This window comes from Microcebus murinus, chromosome 5 (assembly GCF_040939455.1).
Source record: "Microcebus murinus isolate Inina chromosome 5, M.murinus_Inina_mat1.0, whole genome shotgun sequence".
Taxonomy (NCBI): Eukaryota; Metazoa; Chordata; class Mammalia; order Primates; family Cheirogaleidae; genus Microcebus; species Microcebus murinus.
The window spans coordinates 114,232,944-114,238,888 of record NC_134108.1 but is presented as its reverse complement, the minus strand read 5'-3'; the positions used below and the strand labels follow the sequence as shown (position 1 = coordinate 114,238,888).

Below are 5,945 nucleotides of genomic sequence, written 5' to 3'. Positions count from 1 at the left end.
AACGTACCCGACCTTAACATTGGTACCCCCACAATACGCTGGAACAACATCAGAGGTTAATGAATAAGAACACAGGGGGGAGGGGGGCACGGGCAACACATGTCACCTTAATACTTGGACTCCCATCATCTGCTTGAAAAGAGAGAGAAAAGAAAATGCAATCATAGAGATAAGAGACACTTTTTAAACATAATGAATCCGAAGAGAAAAGTAAAAGGAGGCCTGTGGGGCAGGTCTGGGTGTGACTCCGGATCCCCCAACATCAGGTGCCACCACCAAAGATTCCTACGTGTAGCCCATAGAACCCCAAAAGCAACGGGACGAGTTCTGGTCACATACTCCCTCAAAATGACATCCTGGCCTTCTTCTGGAACTCCCTCCCCTCTCAGACTCTCAAGGTTTCCTCCAGCGTGTCGGTTCCCACGGAGCAGACCTTTGGTCTGAGACCTGACAGTCCAGAAGCCACGCATGCTGCCGCGTGACGGCGGTGTCGCGGCTTGGGACAAGAGGAGGCCCCACGGTGCGGGCTGGGGCGCCAGGCACCGCGGCGGGCGCTGAGGGTGGGGGTGACCCCCGCCCCGGGCCGCCGCCTCGCTCCCAGAGAGGGGACAGAACAAGAGGCAAAACAAAAAAAAAAAAAAAAAAAAAAAGAAGCCTACGGCACCCGGTATTCCCAGGCGGTCTCCCATCCAAGTACTAACCAGGCCCGACCCTGCTTAGCTTCCGAGACCAGACGAGATCGGGCGCGTTCAGGGTGGTGTGGCCCTAGACGGCGGAGGGCGCCCCTGCCCCGCTCAAGAAGCCGAGCCTCTCTGCGCTTTCCCGCCGCCTCCTCCCGCCCCAGGCCCCGCGCCAGCGCTGACCCGCACCGGGCGGGCCTGTTGAGTTCACCGGCCGGGTCCGGCGGGCTCCGAGGGACGGGGGTGACAGGCGGGGTGGGGCGGGGCGGGCAGGGAGCGGCGGGCCGGGGTGGGGGGCTGTCTCTCTATACACACACACACACACACACACACACTCACACTCACACTCACTCACTCACACTCACACAAGATGCGCCTCCACGGCTGGACTCGCCAAGGTGGAGACCTTCCAGCCCCCTTCCTCTCCTCGCCTGGCCCACCCCCAGCTCGTGGCCGCCCCCGCCGCCGCCGCCGATTGCGCACGCGCGGGTCGCCCGCCCTTTGACCCCAGGCAGGGGCCGCCCTCCCCGACAACCCCTTTCAGCTGCGCCCCCCACCCTGTGGGTGGGCTGCCGCCTATTCCCCCGGGCCCGGGCTGGGGCACAGCGCATGGGGGAGGGGAGCGAGTGTATGGGGCGTCTCTCTCTCTCTCTAGGGATGTGTCCCATGGGTGGGGTGGCGTGGTTAGTGGGGCGCTGAAGAAATCAGTCCCCTCCATCTCCTACCTCTGGAAAACGCCCAAGCCCTTGGAGAACTGCCGGCAACGCGACCGTGGGGGCCGGGACCCTCCTCTGTGTCCTCCTGTGGCCCAGTCCAAGGGGCCTGGGCCTGGCCGGGGCTGCATTGGACCCCGACCCCCCTGGCGTGTGGACTCGCTAAAAATCGGCGATTAGATATTGGATTCCAGCTTCATTGAGGTCATTTCACTAATGAGTGCACCGGAAAGAGTTTCCTAATCCATCTGTGAGGGTGGCAACTGAAAGAGAATTTTAAAGCTGACAGAATAGGCGAGGAAAGGCATAGGAGATTTCCACACCCAGTAAGGAAGCCTTTCCCGAAATGGAAGAAAGAAACGAGCAAACAGAGACACCGGTAGCCCGCCAGGATCAGAGTCTGCCCCCGAGAGAAAGTACCCTGACCAGGTTCACCCGTGGGTGGGTGGCGAGCTAGCGGCATTCAGAAGAGCGAGGCCCGCAGTCTGTGCAGAAGACACCTGCACTCGGGTGTGTGTGGCGGCGCGATTCCCAAGCAGCTCCAGATGTTAAGCCAAGGAGAAGCCAGGGAGTTCCCAACGCCCCAGGTGTCCTCAGCCCACGACTGGCTGCTGGGGGAATGCGAAGCCCGGCTCCTTGTCTCAGAGCGGGACAACCAGGAGGTGTGACGTACACCCCGGGGTTCCCAGGAGGATCAGGCTGAAGCTGGGACTTGGCCTGAAAGTGTCCCCTCGCACGGCCACCCCCTTCCCCTTCCTGCTCCTCTACTCCTGGTGCCCCTCCATCCAGGGGCCAGACCTTAAAGAGTCACCCGCAAGAGAATCCTGGTCCCAAAGGAGCCTTCTGGGGGACCCGTGCTGAGAGAGGTTGTGGGCATGGCCCGCTGGGGCTCTGCCCGACCCAGGGCTGAGAGATGCAACCTCCCAGCTCTGGGTCCCTGCAGGGGAAGCGTTGGCAAGCACAGGGCCAGTCCTCCAAAGGCCCAGGTGCAGGGAGCCCAGGCCAAGCAGCCTGTGGAAGAAGCCACCCCGGGAACACGACTGCAGGCCACGGCCCTTCCCACCTCCTCCTCCTCCTCCTCCTCCTGCTCCTCCACCCCCCCCGACCTCCCACCCCCACCCCCGACATGGCGCAGGGCTCAGAGACACCTCAGACACTTGCTACCCAAAGTGCAAAGGGCATCAGTTGCTCCTCCAAACCCCCCCCCGCCCAGCAGACCGCGTTGTCCAGCCAGCCCCCGGGCCTCCCTGGGGTGCCCAGCACAAAAGTGCAGACAACCACCGGACCCTCAATCTCAGTTTTCGGATGTTTTTGCCACTCTAAGGACCCGCAGGCCATCTGGGCCTTCTGGCAGGACAGAGAGCCCCGGAATCCGACGTGGAGAGCTGGGTGTACGTCCCCACGAGGAGGCGGTCCCCACCTCCGCGGCTCTCCCCTTGCGGGGGGGGAAAAGCAGCCACGGGGCCTCAGAGAAGACACCAGGCTGGGCGCCCGCCCCACAGTGGGGGCACGTCCCCCGCAGGCCACTTAGCGACGGCCGCCGGCCGGCGGACGGTTGGGTGGCGCGAGACGCTGCGGCCGCCCTGCTACCGGGTTCCTGGGAGGGCGTCCTGGAACCAGCGTCCACACCAAGCCCTTGGAAGGCCCAGGCGACGGAGGAGCCCCGTCAGGCAGGGGCCGAGGACGGTGACGGCCCGGGCGGGGAGGAGCGTGTCAGGCAGGGGCAGAGGACGGTGACAGGTGACAGGCCGGGCGGGAAGGAGTCAGTCAGGCAGGGGCCGAGGAGGAGACGGGGCTGGGTAAGGGTTAGGGTTAGAGTCAGGGCACAAGTCACAATCGCAAAGACCTGGAAGCGACCCGAGTGCCCATCGACCCACGAGTGCGTAAATGAAATGTGGCGCGTGGACACCACGGAGTGCTATTCAGCTAGGAGGAGCAGCGGTGAGAGGGCACCTCTCGTGGTTCTCCTGGCCAGAGCTGGAACCCGTTCCAGTAAGCCAGGTAGCCCAAGAATGGACACACGAGCACCACGTGCTCGCGCTCACCAGCAAATGGGTACGAACCGACGGACACCCAAGTGGACACAGAGGAATCACCTTCATCGGGTGGGTGTCGGGCGGGTGGGGGGAGGGGATGGGCATACACCTCCATTAGGAATGGGGTGGGTGCGCACCGACTGGGGGATGGGCGCACTTGAGGCTCTGACCCGAGGGGGGAGGCTGGGAGAGGGCAACGTACCCGACCTTAACATTGGTACCCCCACAATACGCTGGAACAACATCAGAGGTTAATGAATAAGAACACAGGGGGGAGGGGGGCACGGGCAACACATGTCACCTTAATACTTGGACTCCCATCATCTGCTTGAAAAGAGAGAGAAAAGAAAATACAATCATAGAGATAAGAGACACTTTTTAAACATAATGAATCCGAAGAGAAAAGTAAAAGGAGGCCTGTGGGGCAGGTCTGGGTGTGACTCCGGATCCCCCAACATCAGGTGCCACCACCAAAGATTCCTACGTGTAGCCCATAGAACCCCAAAAGCAACGGGACGAGTTCTGGTCACATACTCCCTCAAAATGACATCCTGGCCTTCTTCTGGAACTCCCTCCCCTCTCAGACTCTCAAGGTTTCCTCCAGCGTGTCGGTTCCCACGGAGCAGACCTTTGGTCTGAGACCTGACAGTCCAGAAGCCACGCATGCTGCCACGTGACGGCGGTGTCGCGGCTTGGGACAAGAGGAGGCCCCACGGTGCGGGCTGGGGCGCCAGGCACCGCGGCGGGCGCTGAGGGTGGGGGTGACCCCCGCCCCGGGCCGCCGCCTCGCTCCCAGAGAGGGGACAGAACAAGAGGCAAAACAAAAAAAAAAAAAAAAAAAAAGAAGAAGCCTACGGCACCCGGTATTCCCAGGCGGTCTCCCATCCAAGTACTAACCAGGCCCGACCCTGCTTAGCTTCTGAGACCAGACGAGATCGGGCGCGTTCAGGGTGGTGTGGCCCTAGACGGCGGAGGGCGCCCCTGCCCCGCTCAAGAAGCCGAGCCTCTCTGCGCTTTCCCGCCGCCTCCTCCCGCCCCAGGCCCCGCGCCGGCGCTGACCCGCACCGGGCGGGCCTGTTGAGTTCACCGGCCGGGTCCGGCGGGCTCTGAGGGACGGGGGTGACAGGCGGGGTGGGGCGGGGCGGGCAGGGAGCGGCGGGCCGGGGTGGGGGGCTGTCTCTCTATACACACACACACACACACACACACTCACACTCACACTCACTCACTCACACTCACACAAGATGCGCCTCCACGGCTGGACTCGCCAAGGTGGAGACCTTCCAGCCCCCTTCCTCTCCTCGCCTGGCCCACCCCCAGCTCGTGGCCGCCCCCGCCGCCGCCGCCGATTGCGCACGCGCGGGTCGCCCGCCCTTTGACCCCAGGCAGGGGCCGCCCTCCCCGACAACCCCTTTCAGCTGCGCCCCCCACCCTGTGGGTGGGCTGCCGCCTATTCCCCCGGGCCCGGGCTGGGGCACAGCGCATGGGGGAGGGGAGCGAGTGTATGGGGCGTCTCTCTCTCTCTCTAGGGATGTGTCCCATGGGTGGGGTGGCGTGGTTAGTGGGGCGCTGAAGAAATCAGTCCCCTCCATCTCCTACCTCTGGAAAACGCCCAAGCCCTTGGAGAACTGCCGGCAACGCGACCGTGGGGGCCGGGACCCTCCTCTGTGTCCTCCTGTGGCCCAGTCCAAGGGGCCTGGGCCTGGCCGGGGCTGCATTGGACCCCGACCCCCCTGGCGTGTGGACTCGCTAAAAATCGGCGATTAGATATTGGATTCCAGCTTCATTGAGGTCATTTCACTAATGAGTGCACCGGAAAGAGTTTCCTAATCCATCTGTGAGGGTGGCAACTGAAAGAGAATTTTAAAGCTGACAGAATAGGCGAGGAAAGGCATAGGAGATTTCCACACCCAGTAAGGAAGCCTTTCCCGAAATGGAAGAAAGAAACGAGCAAACAGAGACACCGGTAGCCCGCCAGGATCAGAGTCTGCCCCCGAGAGAAAGTACCCTGACCAGGTTCACCCGTGGGTGGGTGGCGAGCTAGCGGCATTCAGAAGAGCGAGGCCCGCAGTCTGTGCAGAAGACACCTGCACTCGGGTGTGTGTGGCGGCGCGATTCCCAAGCAGCTCCAGATGTTAAGCCAAGGAGAAGCCAGGGAGTTCCCAACGCCCCAGGTGTCCTCAGCCCACGACTGGCTGCTGGGGGAATGCGAAGCCCGGCTCCTTGTCTCAGAGCGGGACAACCAGGAGGTGTGACGTACACCCCGGGGTTCCCAGGAGGATCAGGCTGAAGCTGGGACTTGGCCTGAAAGTGTCCCCTCGCACGGCCACCCCCTTCCCCTTCCTGCTCCTCTACTCCTGGTGCCCCTCCATCCAGGGGCCAGACCTTAAAGAGTCACCCGCAAGAGAATCCTGGTCCCAAAGGAGCCTTCTGGGGGACCCGTGCTGAGAGAGGTTGTGGGCATGGCCCGCTGGGGCTCTGCCCGACCCAGGGCTGAGAGATGCAACCTCCCAGCT

The 5,945-nt window shown here is 62.8% G+C and overlaps 2 non-coding genes across 2 annotated transcripts; both read right to left on the bottom strand.

The window, feature by feature from the left end:
* Positions 1–652: 652 nt before the first annotated feature.
* On the bottom strand, positions 653–771 carry LOC142871032 (5S ribosomal RNA). The gene has a single exon (XR_012919378.1). It is a non-coding gene; the product is annotated as a 5S ribosomal RNA (ribosomal RNA).
* Positions 772–4,277: 3,506 nt separating this feature from the next.
* Positions 4,278–4,396, bottom strand: LOC142871057 (5S ribosomal RNA). Its single transcript, XR_012919403.1, has one exon. It is a non-coding gene; the product is annotated as a 5S ribosomal RNA (ribosomal RNA).
* Positions 4,397–5,945: the final 1,549 nt, after the last annotated feature.